The sequence below is a fragment of the Pseudophryne corroboree genome, chromosome 8, assembly GCF_028390025.1.
Source record: "Pseudophryne corroboree isolate aPseCor3 chromosome 8, aPseCor3.hap2, whole genome shotgun sequence".
Taxonomy (NCBI): Eukaryota; Metazoa; Chordata; class Amphibia; order Anura; family Myobatrachidae; genus Pseudophryne; species Pseudophryne corroboree.
The window spans coordinates 79,031,160-79,051,552 of NC_086451.1; the positions used below are offsets into that span (position 1 = coordinate 79,031,160).

Genomic DNA, 20,393 nt, shown 5'->3' on the forward strand with positions numbered 1-20,393 from the left:
AAAACGGGCTGGGACTCTTGTGCCGAGTTTACAGTATTTGGTGGACTCTCAGCAGACAAGATGGGTGACTTAGAGGAACCTGAACCAATTTCTTTGGAACCATATCTTTTAATAATTGCATCACTGAATGCTGGGGGATCCTGAAGAATGGGATCTTCAGCTTTCATTAGGCTGGTCGCCCACTCAAAAGGCTCTCCTCTAAAAGAATAAATCAGATAAAGCACAATGTTCTCTGAAGTGATGCCCAGAAATGGTCTAGACAACATAATAATGTAATAGTGTTTGTAAAGTGCCAAAAATTGGGCTAAGTCCCCATCAAAGATTATGGATGTTGAGATATCAGAGTCAGGATCTGTTTCCTTCTCATCTGACTGACTGGAGTGCTTTGCTAGGACCTGGTCACTATTGACCTTACTCGAGGCTGAGACTCTCTGAACCCCACCCGGGGCTGAGACTTTCTGAACCCCACCCGGGGCAGTGACTTTCTGAACCCCACCCGGGGCAGTGACTTTCTGAACCCCACCCGGGGCAGTGACTTTCTGAACCCCACCCGGGGCAGTGACTTCCGGGAACCCCGCTGGGGCAGTGGCCTCCGGGAACCCCGCTGGGGCAGTGGCCTCCGGGAACCCCGCTGGGGCAGTGGCCTCCGAGAACCCCGCTGGGGCCAGCACCTCGGATTCTTTTACTGGGACCGGACCGTTGGCCTCCCTGACTGGGATCGGGCCATCGGCCTCCCTCTCTGAGTCAATAATTATCGAAAGTTCTCCCAGGACTATGACTTCCGGGACTTTTGCTGAAGCAATAACGTTCAGATCCTCCACTAATGCTATGCTTCTTAAGTTCTTTCCTGGGGAAGCGACTTCTAGACCCTTCTTTGGGGCTGCGTCTCTCGAGACCCCACTTGGGGATATTACTTCAAAGATCCCTTCTGGAGTTTTGCTTCTCGAGTTCCCCTCAAGAACTATGGTTTTAGAGACCCTTTCTAGGGTTGCGCTTTTCAAGTCCCTACCTGGGGTAACAGCTTCTGAGACCCCTTCCGGTATGGACACCTGAACAATAATATTTGATGTCCCTCTATAAGCTAGGGCATCGGGTACCGCTCCAGCACTCTGGGCATCGGGTACCGCTCCAGCACTCTGGGCATCGGGTACCGCTCCAGCACTCTGGGCATCGGGTACCGCTCCAGCACTCTGGGCATCGGGTACCGCTCCAGCACTCTGGGCATCGGGTACCGCTCCAGGAACCTGGGCATCGGGCACCGCTCCAGGAACCTGGGCATCGGGCACCGCTCCAGGAACCTGGGCATCGGGCACCGCTCCAGGAACCTGGGCATCGGGCACCACTCCAGGAACCTGGGCATCGGGCACCACTCCAGGAACCTGGGCATCGGGCACCACTCCAGGAACCTGGGCATCGGGCACCACTCCAGGAACCTGGGCATCGGGCACCACTCCAGGGACTTGCAACTCCGCTTCCACAGGAACCCCTAGAGAAGAGAGAAACATTCTCTTTTGATTCCTGAATCTATAATGGGGCTCCCTTGCCCAAGGACCCCAATTATAGGACAGAGAGCTTTTTTGTGTGGGTTGTGTGACAAGTACCTCTGCCACAGTAGAGACAGGAGTAGGTCTTGTATCATGACTCAACTTGGCCAGAGGGCAAGACTCGTCACCACACTTTGGCTTGCGCAACTCACAGGTCTGCAGATAATGGCCTAAACCCCCACAATATAGGCATAAGTTTAAGTTTCTGCGACGCAGACGCTCCTCTTCTGAGAGCCTGGGCCGCAGAAAACTTTTAAACCTTTTCTCTTCAATTAAACCAGAGGATTCTCTTGTCACCATACTGTGAACAAGAGTCTCTTTAGAGATAGATGTACTCTCAACGACTTCTGGCAAAATGAGCAAGATTTTAGTCAGAAGGTTTTGCAGTTGCTTTAGGGATTGCTGCAAAACTTCTAGTCGCTCTGGTCTCAAAGCACTGAATACAGAGTTCAGGGCTGCGAGAGATGCCTGCAGGGCTTGCATAGTAGACATAGGAGGATTTAAAACTAGACAAGACAAGGCAAGGCAAGACTAAATTTTGCTAAACAAAACAAGACTTTTTTTTTTTTTTTTTAAACACCGGACTGGATTCTAAACACCGGACTGGATTCTAAACACCGGACTGGATTCTAAAACACTGGACTGGATTCTAGACTAGACACTGGACTGGGCCAAAAAAGAAAAAAAGTTTTATTTCTTTTTTGTGGTATGGCTGGTGATAATGTTAGGTTCCTGGTGCTCAGAACAAGGGAGATGTTATGAAGCGAGTCCAGAGCACCAGGACGTAATGCTGGGAAAGGGGAATGGAAAGGGAATAGCCCCTGGCGCCCTATCTCCGTTGTCTCACCCGTGCTGTCAGTACACTCTTGCGAGACTATGGTTGCTTGAGCCCATGGCAGCCGCGTTTGAAGGGCGGATTACGTCTGCCCAACTTCGATGCCCCCTCAGGTCTTAATGAGAGACAAAGAGTGAACCGAGACAGGGTGATAACAAGGGGCCCTCTGACTAAACAACAAGGCCAGGGGCTACTAACAAACCTAAAACCAAAGTATGTGCGGCTTGCCGCCAAAGGAAAAGAACAGCAAAGGAAATGCTGACCACACGCCGACACAATACTTTTGTGTACCGGCGGTGACAGCATAAGCAGAACCCTCTGCAAAACACCAGTGACAGAAATAATAAGGGAATACAGCGGCCTAGGCCGACGGACGCGGCCGTGCCGCTACTCACGGAACCGGTACGAATACTGGCAAACGGACAGGAACTCCCAATGCTGCTGACACAGACTCTCAGAACTGGAGGACAGGCAGAATCCCAAACGACAGACCGGTGGACACCAAGAAGCCAGAAACTTGCACAGGCAACGGTACTGGACCTCAGGACAGGAACGCCTCACGGCAGGACACGGGATCAGACATAGGAATCGACACAGGGACTGACACAGGAATCGACACAGGAATCGACACAGGAAGCTCAGGAACTAGCAGGAACCAAGCTCAGAACTCAAGCAGACTGCAAACCAAGGAATATCACCAGCATCTGTGAATTGCAAACAGCCAGCATATAACAGAGAGGCCTAATTAATAATCCCATGCAGCTGCCTTGTTGCATGATTCCAAACTGACCAGATGCAATTAGCAGCCAGGTGAGGCTGAACACAAGGGAACAAGCTGCAATTACACAGACTCACCAGCGGCAGCAGACAAGAGTATTCTAAAACAGAGCAACAGGAAATCCTGGCATGCAAGACAACTTTATAAACATAAAATAGGAATGAACCACTACCTGTGGTTCATAACAGTATCCCCTCCTTAAGGGTGAGCTCCGAGCACCCCATGACACCCACGGGGAACATAAACAGAAGTATAACATGAAATACAGAACAAAACTGCAAAACAGGAATGAGCCACAGCCGTGGCTCATAACAGTTACTAAACTAACGCCCCCTATGGGACCACCCATGCCGGTTCAACCGTATATGGTCCCCGCGGTTAATCCGCCGTGGGCAGATAACTTGTCCGCTCAATTGAAGAAATTGAACCAGTCACTGACTACTAAAAAGTCTGACCCTCGCTCGCCTAAGACCAAGGGGTCCTCTAAGCGGGCCATTACTTCCTCACAATCCACTGCTGTCACTGACACCTCGTCTGATGAAGATGGCGCTTACACTGACCCCACAGATTCTGACACAGATACTGCTGATGGGGAGGGTGGTTCACAAGTGTATGTTCCTGATCTATTGGAGGCTATTAAGTTGATTCGACAGATCACGGATGATCCCGAGCCATCCGTCCCTCCTAAGAAACCAGATAGATTCAAGCATCAGAAGGTGGTTAAACAAGTTTTACCTCATTCTGATCACCTGGTGGATATACGTCAGGAATCCTGGGAAAATCCAGGGAAGAAGTTCGTGCCTCACAAGAAGATGCTTGCCGCTATCCCCTCGCACCAGAGTTGTCTAAAAATTGGGAGACACCTCCTCCAGTGGACTCGCATGTGGCAAGGATGGTGGTTTCCTCGGCTCTATCTGTCACTACCGTCACGTCTCTGAAAGAGCCTACAGATAAACGTGTGGAGGGCTGTCTGAAAGCAATTTACACCCTCACGGGTGCTGCGCAAAGGCCCACTATTGCAGCGACATGGGCTTCAGAAGCTATTGAAGTGTGGGCCCAAGAGATGGAAGCTGAAATCTCTTCTGACCATGCTAGACAATGCTTGTCATATATTGTCACAGCTTCTCACTATATTAAAGAGGCGGCTTCTGATGCCGATGTTCTGGCAGCCAAGGCTTCCACTACATCAGTCCTGGCTCGCCGGATATTGTGGCTAAGATCCTGGTTGGTGGATCTGGATTCTAGAAAAACCCTGGAGGTACCCCCTTTTAAAGGAGATATCTTATTCGGAGAGGACTTAAATAAGATAGTGGCTCCTTCACTGCCGAAGGCTAAAAGTACTTCTTTTCGTCCCTTTCATCCTTCAGGTAAAGCAAAAGGTCAGGCATACCACAAATAGGCCCGCACTTCCAAACCTGGTAAGCTAAAGCCCAAAAGAGCCTGGACTGCCCGTCAACCGGCTTCCAAGACTGATAAGCCTGCCGCATGACGGGGCGGGCCTCCCCCTGGGAGACCCCAGGGTGGGGGGCCGGCTTCTAGGGTATACCCAGGAATGGTTGAAGACCACTTCAGATGCCTGGGTACGGGAAGTCACTCGAGGTTACGCCATAGCCTTCAAAAACCGTCCCCCTCGTCGATTTTGTCTGACAGACGTCCCTTCGGATCAGATAAAGGCAAAGACTCTGCATTCGGTGGTACAGACCCTCCTGGACACAGGAGTGGTAGTACAGGTGCCTCTTGCTCAGAGAGGCCAGGGGTACTATTCTCCGCTGTTTCTAGTTCCGAAACCAAATGGGTCCTTCCGGCCCATTCTCAACCTCAAGGCGTTGAACAAGTTTGTAAAAATTTCCAAATTCCGTATGGAAACCCTTCGCTCTATAGTTCTGGCCTTGGAACCTGGGGATTATATGGTCTCTCTGGATATACAGGATGCTTACCTGCATGTTCCTATAGCAGTGTCGCATCAGCAGTACCTGAGGTTTGCGGTTGGCAACCTCCACTACCAGTTTCGGGCGTTACCTTTTGGTTTAACCACGGCTCCGTGAGTTTTTACCAAAGTTATGGCGGTGATGATGGCGGTACTCCGCCGTCAAGGAGTCAGGATCCTACCGTATCTGGACGACTTGTTGATCCTGGCAAATTCCCCAGAAATTCTCCTACGTCACCTAGATCTGACTGTCCGGTTTCTGCAAGCCCACGGGTGGCTCATCAACTGGAAGATATCCTCCCTTGTCCCTGCTCAGAGCATGGTGCACCTGGGAACGCTATTGGACACTCACAACCAGCGGTTGTTCTTGTCTCAGGAGAAAGTCCTGAAGCTTCAGGACAGGCTTCGTTACTTCCTTTCTCGTCCACATGTGTCGATTCATTCGGCGATGCAGGTGCTGGGCTTCATGGTGTTAGCATTCGACATGGTGGAGTATGCTCAATTTCATTCTCGCCCTCTCCAGAGGCTGATTCTGGCCAAGTGGGACGGCCTGCCTCACTGGATCAGGTCTCACATGATCTCATTGACTCCGGAGGTCCGTCTGTTGCTGCACTGGTGGCTCCAGGATCAACGACTGTGCAGGGGTTGTCCCTTCTGGATACCCGACTGGGTCTTGTTGACGACGGATGCCAGTCTAAGGGGTTGGGGCGCGGTGTTGGAGCAACACTCTCTTCAGGGTCAGTGGACCAAGGAGGAGTCTCTCCTCCCGATCAACATTCTGGAATTGCGGGCGGTCTTCAACGCATTGAACCTGGCCCAGCATTTAATACAGAACCGTCCTGTTCAAGTACAGTCGGACAACGCCACCACAGTGGCTTACATAAATCATCAAGGCGGCACTCGAAGCCGCCTGGCAATGAAGAAAGTCTCACGGATTCTTCAATGGGTGGAACCCCATCTACCAGCCATATCGGCAATATTCATTCCGGGAGTCCTGAATTGGGAAGCAGACTTTCTCAGTCGTCAGGACGTACACGCCGGAGAGTGGGCCCTCCATCCAGAAGTGTTTCAACTCCTAGTGGAAAGGTGGGGCCTTCCAGATGTGGATCTGATGGTGTCACAAGGTTTCGGTCTTCGGAGCAAGGGCAAGGGATCCTCAAGCAGCATTCGTGGATGCGCTGGTGGTGCCATGGAAGTTTCGGATGCCGTACGTGTTTCCTCCGGTGTCACTCCTGCCCAGGGTAATTCGGAAGTTCAAGCAAGAAGGAGGAATCCTGCTTCTCATAGCTCCAGCGTGGCCCAGACGGCACTGGTTCTCAGACCTTCAGGGCCTCTCGTCAGAGCGTCCAATTCTACTTCCACAATGCCCAGACCTCATCGTTCAGGGCTCCTGTGTCTACCAGGACCTGGCCCGGCTGTCTTTGACGGCGTGGCTCTTGAAGCTTCCGTCTTGAGGGCTAAAGGTTTTTCTGAGGCGGTCATTAAAACTATGTTGCGGGCATTCTTACTTTGTTTGGTGCGCATCTAACAATTATAACGCTTCCAAGTTTAGTACGGCCAAACTATTGGCTTTTCTGCAGCAGGGCCTGGATTTAGGCCTGCGTCTGGCTTCCCTCAAGGTTCATACTTCTGCCTTGTCGGTGTGGTTTCAGAGAAAAATTGCGACCTTGCCTGATGTGTTGCGTATCCATCCTCCCTATGTCCCGCCTGTGGCTCCTTGGAACTTGTCGGTGGTTTTGGAGGCGTTACAAGAGAACTCTATTTGAACCTCTTGGCTCAGCTGACCTTAAGTGGCTTTCCCTTAAGGTGGTGTTTTTGCTGGCTATTGCCTCCGCTAGAAGAGTGTCGGATTTGCGGGCCTTGTCCTGTAGTTCCCCATATCTGATTTTTCACCGTGACTGGGCGGTTCTTAGGACTCGTCCCGGATATTTACCTAAGGTGGTATCTTCGTTCCACCTTAACCAGGAGATTGTCTCTCCTGACTTGTCTCCCAAAGAATGGTCTTTGGATGTGGTACGGGCTCTCCGTATCTATGTGAAGAGAACGGCTTCTCTGAGAAAATCTGATTCTCTCTTTGTTTTGTTTGGTTTTCAAAAATGTGGCTGGCCTGCTCACAAGCAGACCCTGGCCAGGTGGATTAGAATGGTGATTGCACATATGTGAAGGCTGGTCTGTCAGCTCCTGCTCACATTACGGCCCATTCTACTCGGCCTGTTGGACCTTCTTGGGCGGGCCAACGTGGTGCGACCCTTGAACAATTGTGCAAGGCGGCTACGTGGTCCTCAGTGAACACGTTCATAAGGTTCTATGGTTTTGATACTGCCGCTTCCCAGGATGCTTCCTTTGGATGCCAGGTTCTTGTGCCCACTACAGTGCGTCCCCTCCCATAAGGAACTGCTTTAGGACATCCCCAATGTCTATCCTTGTGGAGCCCAGTGTACCCCGCAGCAGAAAACGAGATTTATGGTAAGAACTTACCTTTGTTAAATCTCTTTCTGCGAGGTACACTGGGCTCCACAAGACGCCCACCCTGACGCACTTAGCTTCTTTGGGTTGGTATGGTATTAGCCGCTGACACTTCTCCTGTCGTGAGAATGTGGTGTTTGTGGCTACTAACCGTTGTCGTCTCTGTTCCTGCTACTGCATTGGGCTGGTTAACTAAAAACTGAGCTCTTGTGCAGGGAGGCGGGGTTATAGAGGAGGCGGCGCTGTGCATCTTGGGAACAGTCAAAGCTTTTGAGCCTGTTGGTGCCTTGGATCAAGATCCTACTCTACACCCCAATGTCTATCCTTGTGGAGCCCAGTGTACCTCGCAGAAAGAGATTTAACAAAGGTAAGTTCTTACCATAAATCTCGTTTTTCGTTTGCAGTGCAGCGATTAGGTAAAAAAGCGGCACTTCTGCGCATGCGTATGCGGCGCACTGCGCACGCGTAACGTACTTTCACAACAGCCGATGCAGTTTCACACAAGGTCTAGCGACGCTTTTCAATCGCACTGCTGGCCGCAGAGTGATTGACAGGAAGTGGGTGTTTCTGGGAGGTAACTGACCGTTTTCGGGGAGTGTGTGTAAAAACGCAGGTGTGTCACATACAAACGCGGGCGTGCCTGGAGAAACGCAGGTGTGGCTGGCCGAACGCATGGCGTGTTCGTGACGTCAAAACAGGAACTAAACAGTCTGAAGTGTTCGCAAGCTAGGAGTAGGTCTGAGCTGCTCAGAAACTGCACAATCTTTTTTTGTAGCAGCGCTGCGATCCTTTCGTTCGCACTTCTGCTAAGCTACGATACACTCCCAGAGGGCGGCGGCTTAGCATTTGTACGGCTGCTAAAAGCAGCTAGCGAGCGAACAACTCGGAATGAGGGCCATTGGGTGCCCGCCTCTGTGCGTTGGCTTTTCTGCAGGTTCTCTTTATATGGTTACCTGTTCAGCTGTTGCTGTTTTGTAGCCAGCTGTTGCTGGTCGTTTTATGTTAGTGGTGTGCTGGTGTGTAAATCTCACCACCCTTTGTTGTTATGTTCCTTCTCTCAAGTATGTCCTTTCTCCTTCGGGCACTGTTTTATCTATAACTGCCTCTGGGAGGGGGCATAGAGTGGAGGAGCCAGCACACCTAGTTGAATAAATTTAAAGTGCACCGGCTCCTTTGGATCCCGTCTATACCCCATCGTTCTAAGTCTCCCCAATATCCCTTATGGACTACGAGAAAAGGATTTACTGGTAGGTAATTAAAATCCTATTTTTATAGAAATACAGGTCCGACAAAGTTGCAGACACAGATCCCACTGAGTTGAACACAGAATGGATGGACATGCACAAAAATGTGCATGTAAAAAAGCGCTGCATGGAAAAACATGCCATTTGCGTCCACGAAGAGAGGTTCATGCAAATGTTCCCCACTATGTTTTAACTCTTTCTGCAGGATGCTGAAAATGACATCTCCAACATTGTCTCAATGTAACACAAATTAAACAAACAAGTTGAGTAAACTTTCAATTGATTAAACACGGACAGGTGATCTCTGTTACATACTGTCTAGCTGTCAGGTTAACAATACACACAGCTCAATGTGAATTAAGATTGCTTTGAGATTACTGTTTCATTTAATAGAATTGTGTTTAGATAATGGATTAACCCCTTCAGTGGTGGGTTTTTTGAATTTGGTTACACCTCCCAGGGCAGGTTTTAAATTTAAATTTTTTTTTACCTGAGCGTTGCCATGGGTTTCACGAGTTGTGTCATGCTTTTTACCAGGGGTCTTATGCTCTGGGATCCATGCTTGTTGCTTAGGGGTAGCTAGGGATGGCCATCGACCATCGATGATTCAAAATCATTGATGGTCTATGACCGATGTCAAATACTTTTACCATCGATGGGGGATAACCAGATGGTTTCCCGCCATCGATGGTTCAGTGCTACTGAATTTTTAGTTATTTTTCTCAAAGTGTCAGGGCACGGAGCTTAGCTCCTCCTTGACAGAGGGAGACAGGGGGTGACACTGGTACAAGCACAATGTCCTGCGTCACTGCGTGGTGCAGAGAACAGGGGGCATGGAACTTGGTGGGGGCAGTATTTCAATGCCCCCCCCCCCCAAAACAAAAAGATAAACGATAAAGGGTTGAACTTCATTCAAAAAAGAGGGTTTTCTAGATCTTTTTTCGCCATTCGTTTTATGTTCTGTTACAGGATTTAGTTAATGTGACCAATACATTTGATTTCTAGGGTTTGGAATGATCAGTTGTACCCATATAAGAATTATCTATAAATTATTACTACTTTATTAGTTTAATCTTCATTTTAAATGATTTCTCACTGAAGATCTGATTCCGATTTGTACGCAGATGCGATTTTTCAGCCTACGGACATGCAATACAATACAGGTGAAGCAGCTGACCAAAAAAGAATAGAGACTCTCACCCTTTGCCATCGCAAGGACTTCAGCAACTTCGTACACATACGCAGCTTCAATGCAGAAATGAGGAGTCTATGGTCAGTGTAGACTAGCGGTGAGAGAAGTGACGCTGGCGCCATGTTTTCTGCATACGTGATCATAGCTGAAGGCAGAAACGTGCCCTGAAACCATCCAGCAAACGTCTGCATTTTTGCCGCCACTCCCTGTTACCTCCTCCAAACGCTCCCTTCCTGTCAATCAGTCTGTGTATAAATCCTCACTACAGGCGCCATCGCTAAGGTGCCTTGCTGCTTGCGCAGTTAGACGATAATCGCTCATTTGCATGAACATCGGCATTGCGTACAAATTTAGAGTCAGGCCCTGAACATATTCCTATGTAAAAGAAATGTGATGCTGCTTTTATGTTACTTTGACATTGCACCTATATTGTAAATAGTTATCCCTCCAATATAACATATATTTTATCTGATTTTAAAGTGATAAACATGAAACTACCAGTATGATGGGAGCAAGATGAAAGAGAAGTACCTCATATCTTTTCCTAGTGATTAATCATTTGCTAGATACAGAACTATGACGATTTGAATTATGTTCTATCCAAAAGTAGAGAATTTTTTGTTCAGCCCTGAAACCATCCAGCAAACGTCTGCATTTTTGCCGCCACTCCCTGTTACCTCCTTCAAACGCTCCTTCCTGTCAATCAGTCTGTGTATAAATCCTCACTACAGGCGCCATCACTAAGGTGCCTTGCTGCTTGCGCAGTTAGACGATAATCGCTCATTTGCATGAACATCGGCATTGCGTACAAATTTAGAGTCAGGCCCTGAACATATTCCTATGTAAAAGAAATGTGATGCTGCTTTTATGTTACTTTGACATTGCACCTATATTGTAAATAGTTATCCCTCCAATATAACATATATTTTATCTGATTTTAAAGTGATAAACATGAAACTACCAGTATGATGGGAGCAAGATGAAATAGAAGTACCTCATATCTTTTCCTAGTGAGTAATCATTTGCTATATACAGAACTATGACAATTTGAATTATGTTCTATCCAAAAGTAGAGAATTTTTTGTTCAGCCCTTTTTTTTTTTTTTTTTTTTGAGACACAGCATGACAACTCAGATGACCTTTGACCTGATACATTTTGAGCAATAGCATTCAGGTCAACGGTTTAAATAAGGGGTGGTATTCATGTAACTGGCGGTCGGGAGACTGACGGTCACATGACCTCCACCAACATCCCGCCCCCTCACTATCCCGCCGGTCGGCATGCCGACCAACAGGGACTATTTCCACTCGTGGGTGTCCACGACACCCACTGAGCCCGCAGTGTGGCGACCGCTGCGAGCCCGCAAGGTCAGCCATACCACACCCTTAATAAGAGTTAAGATCACTGCAGTTACCACTTTCTGAAGTACACAGTCAACGAAACGCATAAAGGTGGAAAACAAGGACACTAATAAAAGCTGGTTTAGATCTATGATGTTGTTATTCTCAGAATGTGTAAGTCTATTACTTATTTTTTAATACAGGTTGAGTATTCCTTATCCAAAATGCTTGGGACCAGAGGTATTTTGGATATGGGATTTTTCCGTATTTTGGAATAATGGCATACCATAATGAGATATATTATGGTGATGGGACCTAAATCTAAGCACAGAATACATTTATGTTTCATATACTCCTTATACACACAGCCTGAAGATCAAGATCTTCTGATTCAGAATAAAACAAAATAGAAAATAGAAATTTTGTTTTCATGCGAATTAAAACCCCTGTTGAGGGTAAATTTTCTATGCACATTTATTTAGTGGAAAATGCTATTGGGGCTGTATTGATATTATACATTAAGGGACATTATACATGGCGCATGCTCACAAAGAGAAGCACGCCTGTGTGAATGCAGATCTCTTATAATCTAAAGGGCCGTACTGACGGGGAGATTTCCCCAGAGATGTGTGCCGAGCGATCTAGCACAGACCGCTCAGCACACATCTCTCCCCCCGCTCAGCACAGCGCGATGTGCTGAGCGAGGGAACGGACGGACATGGGGGGCCGCTCATTTTACCCAGCGGTGAAATGAGCAACCTGCTAGATTGTGCCGGCATGCAGGCCAATCTAGCACCGGCAATAGCGACGCGTGGGACCGCGCATCGCTGTCACTGGTACCCCTACACACGGAGCGATGTTCAGCTAATTTCTAAGCAATTTAGTCAGATTGCTTAGAAATTAGCTGAACATCGCTACGTGTGTACCCCCATTTACACTTATGTCTCTTTACAGCTGGAAAGGCAGAATGGGGTAGGGGGGCGGCCTGTGCAAAATGTGCAGTGTAAGGGCGTATTCACATAGTTGCACACAGAAGCAGACTTGCGCAGAGATGCAGATACACCCATCAAAGTCAGATCTATAGCGGGTGACTGAGGGCTGATGCAACGCTCTCTGATGATAGTGTTAATTATCACGGACCTTTGCACTATGTGGGAAAAGGTCACATGAATCCATAATAAAGGCATGAACCCATTTCAGAGTGTTCCCAGCACTCACACCAGGGCTTACAAATGAAGAGAGATGGGGAAGGGTTACTAGACTAGTGACATTAGCAGAACAGAACCTCCCTGCTAATTGAATCTCCCCTTTAAAATTATCTGAGAGTAGGAGGACCAATCAGAAATTATAAACTGTGCTTGTTGCTTCTGATTGGTTCTTCGGCTCACATTCCCACCCCTGCGGTGCCACTGAGCACCTGATTTCAGTTTTCTAAAGGAGAACTAATGTTGGGGCATGTTATTGGTAAATGAACAGAACTATGAATGGATCAGAGTATGGGCTCCCAAATTATTATATTGTTTAGCCTTTAGGGCACTATGGGGTCTTGATCAGGTTCTGCTTATTCCTAATTTGTCTTCACAACAGCATGCATTGATTTTTTTTATTTCTCCCCCTTCATATTTCCCAAACTCAGAACAGACTGGAATCTGAAGGAGCAATAGCATATTAGGCACCAATTACTACATGATAGATGTCTGAATAGGTGAGCAGAAACTTTTATTCACTTCTTTCACAATTAATCTTTTTGATTTGTACACACTATAGGCGTTATGTAATAACAGGCGAGGTACAGGCGCTGCCATGATTCTGTCGGGTGAGACAGTCTTTTTAAAGCAGCAACAGTTTAAAAGGCAAAACCAATCTGGTTTAAAGTATTGCCACCTTAAAAATATGGGCTAACTCACCGGCAATTGTGCCCATGGGGGGTGATTCAGAGGTGGGTGCAGATAATTGATTTCCTCTGCCCACACATCCAAGACGAACAGCGCATGCATCTCTCTATACAGAGGTGCCGATTTATGTTTTTGCTGGTGGGTGCCCAAGCCTGTTGAATGCCCCACTGCCAAAACACCCAGCTTATAGCCTTAACACCCCTCCTCCCCCCCAGCACTCGGTGTCCCCATTGATCCTCAGTGTGTCCCCCAGTGCTCCCTATGAGCCATCATACCCCACAATGAGGCCTCATCACCCCCTGCCTATGGCCTTCACACACACCCCTTTACATAATGTAAACCCCATCACTCCCTGTGGGCCCCACACAACCCCCTATACCCAGGGCGGGGTGTACTAAAGGAAAAATGCGGTAAACCCACCGAAAACGGGGGTTTTACCGCATTTTCAAATGTACTAAGACCCTACCGCCGGTTTTTCGCCATCCAGGGTATCACCATCTCTGGATGGCGATACCCTATAGAAGCCTATGGGCTTCTTATCGCCGACCGCCGCAACCCGCCGCCTCCGCCGCCCCCCTCCCCACCAGCATACCTTCCTCCAGGCAGCCCTGGTACCGGAAGGTAATCTCCTCCTCCCCCTAGCAACGCAGCCGTAGGTCCATCCCGGCGTGTAGGCAGTATGGAGACCCCTGGGAGGTGACGGAGACCACCTCACAGGGATCGCGGGGGGCCTCCGTCACCGCATTGTGATGTTGATCACATATGTTAGTACATATGTGATCAACATTGCTGCGATAAGCGACGAGGGGCGGTGATGTATCTTAATACATCCCGCCCCCAGTATGGAACCCATCATTCCAACATGTGGGTCCCACACATCCCAGTACTCAGTGTGACCCTTTCATCCCCAACCCATGGCCCTCACACACCCCTGCACTAAGTGTGATCCCTGTCATCCCCATTCCGTGGCCCTCACACCTCCCTGCACTCCCCTCCTTCCCACATTTCTCCTTATCACCCCCACCCCCATCTGTCTTGTCACTACTCTTCCTGAACCATTTGCCTCGATTCAGGCAGGGCTGTCTCCCACTGTATATAGGTGCAGGGGGAAGGGTATACAGTAATTGGAGGTATATAGGTACAGGGGGAAAGGTATATAGTAATAGTAGGGATATAGATGCAGGGGAAATGACTTACTGCAACGGAAGGTATATAGGTGCAGGGGGAAAGGTATATAGTAATAGGAGGGATATAGATGCAGGGGGAAGGGTATATAATATAATAGGTATAGAGGTACAGGGGGAAGGGTATATATAGTGATAGGAGGGATATAGGTGCAGGGAGAAGGGTATATAGTAATAGGAGGTATATAGGTGCAGGGGGAAGAGTATACAGTGATAGGAGGTATATAGGTGCAGGGAGAAGGGTATATAGTAATAGGAGGTATATAGGTGCAGGGGGAAGAGTATACAGTGATAGGAGGTATATAGGTGCAGGGGAAAGGGTATTGTCACGATCTGGGTATCTGGACGCCATTTCTTACCTATCAGATGCCTCCTAAGGCTGGCTCAGCGCTCCAGGACCGGATCCCATCTGTTATCCTGATGTGCACATTCCCGCATCCTCTCCTGTCTCTCTGGACGCAGTCACAGTAACGCCTTATACATCTGGCATGGCGTCTCCCGCGGCCTCCGCCGCCGTCCCTGAGCTTCTGCATTCAGAGTGGCGATTACGTCAGCCGCGGCCTCCGCTGTGTCCGCGTGGTCGGATGTGCATCTGTCAGCCTGGCGTCTCCTGTCTCCGGTGGCCGGCGCCGCCATTACTGTTTTCCAGACCACATGGATTACAATCCAAACTTCCCTCCAAGTGTCTGCATGGGCGCAGCCATCTTGGATTCTGTCAGCTGATCATTCCTACCAATCCGTTGTCAGTATTATTAATTTGCATAATTGCCTAGCCAACGCCTTCCTTGCTGCAGGTATAAATAGGTTGTGCCTGAGCAAGGAAGGCGTCAGTGCTTTGGTTGTCAAACCTAGTTCCAGTTTGTCTCTCTTCTGTGAATGTCTTCCAGGTTCCAGCTCCTGTCTCCAGACTTCTGCTATAGAGACCCGCACCAGCATTCCATCTGCGGTGTAGCCTGACTCTCCGATCCATTCTGGACTCACCTGTTTCCAGCTACAACATCACCTGCTTCCAGCTCAGCTTCCAGCAGTGTACAGCTTCTCTTAAAGGGCCGGTGTCCTTTCTGCAGTTTACCACTCTCCACCGGTATTATTATTTCTCCGCTCTCAAATTCTACATTTCATCTATATTTCATCGCTCTCAAGCTTTATTTATTATTTAACTGGTTCCAGCCAGTATCCACTCCGTGCCAACACCTGTCTGGTTCTAACCAGTACCCACAGCAGCATTTTATCTACAGCAGTCCAGCTTTCCCTGGAACACCAGCTGGTACGACCCTGGGCTTTCCTCATTGCTACAGTTGAGCCTGGTAAGGACTTTCCAACTTGCAGATAATAAGAACTGTCTCATACCACCAGAGCTCTGTGGCCCCTGCCACCCTGTAGTACCCAGGAACTGTATTATTATTTCTCTGCTGATTTTTATGTTATTTTTTACTGCTACTGTGATGCATGGAGTTTGTCATAAATAAATATCATTGACTTTTACTCAAGTTGTCGTGGTCACGCCTTCGGGCGGTTTCTCTTCATGTTACTTACATGTCCAGGGGTCTGATACAACCTCCCAGGTTCCGGTACATCTCAGCCCCTACAACTGAGGCTGCCTTCCGTCAGCTCAGGCCCTCAGTTGTGACAGTAAGCACTGACCAAATGAATCCAGCCGGAGACCAGGATCAAGCGGCCAGGCCGATGCAAGAACTGGCAGCCCGACTTGAACATCAGGAGGCTGCACAGGGCCACATCATCCGCTGTCTCCAGGATCTCTCTACTCGGCTGGATGGGATTCAGACAACTCTCCGTGGATCAGGCGCATCTGGGGCGTCAACCACAGTGACTACAACTATAACCCCACCCACCTTACCCGTTTCTGCTCCACGTCTTCATCTTCCAACGCCAGCAAAATTTGACGGATCTCCAAGATTCTGCAGGGGATTTTTCAACCAGTGTGAGATTCAGTTTGAGCTACAACCTGGCAATTTTCCCAGTGACCGTACAAAAATTGCCTACATCATCTCTCTTCTCAGTGGCTCAGCCCTTGACTGGGCATCACCGTTATGGGAAAGGTCCGACACCCTGCTATCTTCTTACACTGCATTCGTGTCAACATTCAGGCGCATCTTCGACGAGCCAGGCCGGGTAACTTCAGCTTCGTCTGAGATTCTCCGTTTACGCCAGGGATCACATACTGTAGGACAATATCTTATACAGTTCCAGATCCTGGCATCTGAACTGGCATGGAACGACGAGGCCCTGTATGCTGCATTCTGGCATGGTTTATCCGAGCGTATTAAAGATGAGTTAGCTACCAGAGACTTACCCTCCAAGTTAGATGAGCTAATCTCACTTTGTACAAAAGTTGACTTACGTTTCAGAGAGAGAGCAATTGAGCGTGGAAGATCATCTGCTCCAAAATCTTCTGCTCCTCCTCCTCGCCAACTGTCACCAACTAAAGATGAACCCATGCAAATTGGCCGTTCCCGTTTAACTCCTGCTGAGCGCCGAAGACGTCTCTCTGAGTCTCTCTGTCTGTATTGTGCAGCTCCGTCTCACACTATTAATGCCTGTCCCAAACGTCCGGGAAAACTCCAAATCCTAGCTCGCCAAGGAGAGGGCCGGCTAGGAGTAATGATCTCCTCTCCATCTCCTCAAGATTGTAATCTCCCAGTCTCGCTTCAAGTTGCTCAACGTTATCAGAACGTCATTGCCCTCCTGGATTCCGGAGCAGCTGGGAACTTTATTACCGAAGCCTATGTTAAACGGTGGTCCCTACCCACCGAGAAACTTCCTTCCTCCTTTTCCTTAACTGCCGTGGATGGCAGTAAAATTTTTGATACAGTTATTGCTCTAAGGACTCTACCAGTTCGTCTGAGAGTGGGAGTTCTTCATTCCGAACTTATTTCACTTTTAGTGATTCCAAGAGCCACACATCCTGTGGTCCTGGGCCTTCCATGGCTCCGTCTTCACAATCCTACAATTGATTGGACGACTACGCAAATCCTGGCATGGGGTTCCTCCTGTGCTGAGACATGTTTGTTTAAAGTGTTGCCTGTCTGTTCTTCCTCCCCCAGGTCGTCTGATGTTCCACCTCCTCCATATCAAGATTTCACGGATGTGTTCAGTAAAGCTTCTGCTGATATCCTTCCTCCTCATAGAGAATGGGACTGCCCGATTGATCTCGTTCCAGGGAAGGTTCCACCTCGAGGCCGAACTTATCCGTTGTCTCTGCCCGAGACGCATTCTATGGAGGAATACATTAAAGAGAACCTAGCAAAGGGGTTCATTCGACCTTCTTCTTCTCCAGCCGGCGCAGGCTTCTTTTTTGTAAAAAAAAAGGATGGTGGTCTGCGGCCGTGCATCGACTACAGAGGTTTGAACGACATTACCATCAAGAACCGCTATCCTTTACCCCTGATTACTGAGCTCTTTGACAGAGTTAGCGGTGCTACCATCTTTTCAAAGCTGGACTTGAGAGGTGCATACAATCTCATCCGGATCCGTGAGGGTGACGAGTGGAAGACCGCATTTAACACCCGTGACGGACATTATGAGTACCTCGTCATGCCCTTCGGATTGAGCAATGCTCCAGCTGTCTTCCAGCATTTCGTCAATGAGATCTTCAGAGACATTCTATACCGTCATGTCGTGGTCTATCTAGATGATATCCTCATTTTTGCCAACAATTTAGAGGAACATCGTTTTTGGGTAAAGGAGGTTCTGTCCCGTCTCCGTGTCAATCATCTCTATTGCAAATTAGAGAAATGCGTCTTTGAAGTCAAGTCCATTCCGTTTCTAGGGTACATTGTGTCCGGTTCCGGACTAGAGATGGATCCTGAGAAACTACAAGCAATCCAGAATTGGCCGGTACCCTTAACCCTCAAAGGGGTCCAGAGGTTCTTAGGGTTCGCCAATTATTACCGAAAGTTTATACGAGACTTTTCCACCATTGTGGCGCCTATTACTGCTTTCACCAAGAAGGGTGCTAACCCGTCCAAGTGGTCTGAAGAAGCCATGCAAGCTTTTCATCTTTTAAAACAGAGGTTCATCTCTGCGCCTGTCCTGAAACAGCCTGACATCGACTCTCCTTTCATCTTAGAGGTGGATGCCTCCTCCGTTGGAGTAGGAGCGATGTTATCTCAGAGGGCTAAAGATGGCCATTTACATCCTTGCAGTTTCTTCTCACGGAAGTTCTCCCCAGCGGAGCGCAACTATGCCATTGGCGACCAGGAGTTGCTAGCCATCAAGCTCGCTCTAGAGGAGTGGAGATATCTGTTGGAGGGAGCTTCTCATTCAATCACCATCCTTACAGACCACAAGAACCTTCTATATCTGAAAGGCGCACAATGTCTCAACCCTCGTCAGGCCAGATGGGCACTTTTCTTTTCCAGGTTCGACTTTAAACTCCAGTTCTGTCCGGGCTCTCAGAATCGCAAGGCCGATGCCCTTTCCCGCTCATGGGAGCAAGAAAATGAGTCAGAGTCTTCAGACAAGCATCCTATTATAAATCCGTTGGCATTCTCCACGGTAGCGATGGACTCTACGCCCCCATCAGGGAAAAGTTTTGTGAAGCCGACACTAAGGAAGAAGCTCATGCATTGGGCCCATGCTTCCCGCTTTGCCGGACATACAGGTATCCAAAAAACCCTGGAGTTTATCTCTAGGTCCTATTGGTGGCCAACTCTGAAAAAGGACGTTTTGGAGTTTATTGCATCTTGCCCAAAGTGTGCTCAACATAAAGTATCCCGCCAGTCGCCTGCGGGGCAACTGGTTCCACTATCTGTTCCCCGTCGACCATGGACCCATTTGTCGATGGATTTTATTACAGATTTGCCCATGTGCAACAAGTTTAATACCATCTGGGTGGTAGTTGACCGGTTCACCAAGATGGCACACTTCATTCCTCTCACCGGTCTTCCGTCAGCTTCCAAGTTGGCTCAAGTATTCATACAAGAGATCTTTCGACTCCACGGTCTTCCAGAAGAAATTATCTCAGATCGAGGAGTTCAATTCACAGCCAAATTCTGGCGAAGTTTATGTCAAGTCCTCCAAGTCAAGCTAAAGTTTTCCACGGCTTACCATCCTCAGACCAATGGTCAAACTGAGAGGGTGAATCAGGACTTGGAGTCCTTCCTCCGCATCTATGTGTCCTCCTCTCAAGATGACTGGGTTCAATTACTTCCCTGGGCCGAGTTCTGTCATAACAACCAGTATCATTCTTCATCTTCTTCAACACCATTCTTCACCAACTTTGGATTCCACCCTAAAGTCCCTGAGTTCCAACCGCTTCCAGCAACTTCTGTTCCCGCAGTGGATATCACCTTGCATCAGTTTGCCAATATCTGGAAGAGCGTACGATCAGCTCTGCTCAAGGCATCGTTCAGGTACAAGAAGTTTGCGGATAAGAAGCGTCGAGCAGTTCCTGCTCTCAAGGTGGGTGATCGGGTATGGTTATCCACGAAGAATTTGAGGTTAAGAGTTCCCAGTATGAAGTTTGCACCTCGCTACATCGGTCCTTTTAAAATTGATCAAGTCATCAATCCTGTTGCTTACAGACTCCAGTTGCCTCCCTTCTTAAAGATACCCAGGACATTCCATGTTTCCCTGTTGAAACCGTTAATCTTGAATCGGTTTCATTCCTCACTTCCTCCAACTCCGAAAGTCCAAACTCAACGAGGCGTTGAGTATGAAGTAGCCAAGATCCTGGACTCACGTCACCGTTACGGTCAACTTCAGTATCTTATTGACTGGAAGGGTTATGGCCCTGAGGAACGTTCATGGACCAATGCTTCTGATGTCCATGCTCCTGCCTTGGTCCAGAGATTCCATTCCAAGTTTCCTCAAAAGCCAAAGAAGTGTCCTGGGGCCACTCCTAAAGGGGGGGGTGCTGTCACGATCCGGGTATCTGGACGCCATTTCTTAGCTATCAGATGCCTCCTAAGGCTGGCTCAGCGCTCCAGGACCGGATCCCATCTGTTATCCTGATGTGCACATTC

At 48.5% G+C, this 20,393-nt stretch overlaps 1 protein-coding gene across 2 annotated transcripts in view; it reads left to right on the forward strand.

Annotated features, from left to right (window-relative positions):
* Positions 1-20,393, forward strand: part of LOC134947501 (AT-rich interactive domain-containing protein 1A-like) — a 66,647-nt gene that overhangs the window by 19,415 nt on the left and 26,839 nt on the right. The window contains exons 1-2 of one of the 2 annotated variants that reach the window (XR_010182585.1): positions 10,921-10,996; positions 12,964-13,032. The exons of the other annotated variant lie outside the window; for it this stretch is intronic. The gene's annotated coding sequence lies outside the window, so the exon portion shown is untranslated. Of the gene's footprint in view, positions 1-10,920; positions 10,997-12,963; positions 13,033-20,393 lie in introns of those variants that run through there. 2 annotated transcript variants of the gene reach the window in all.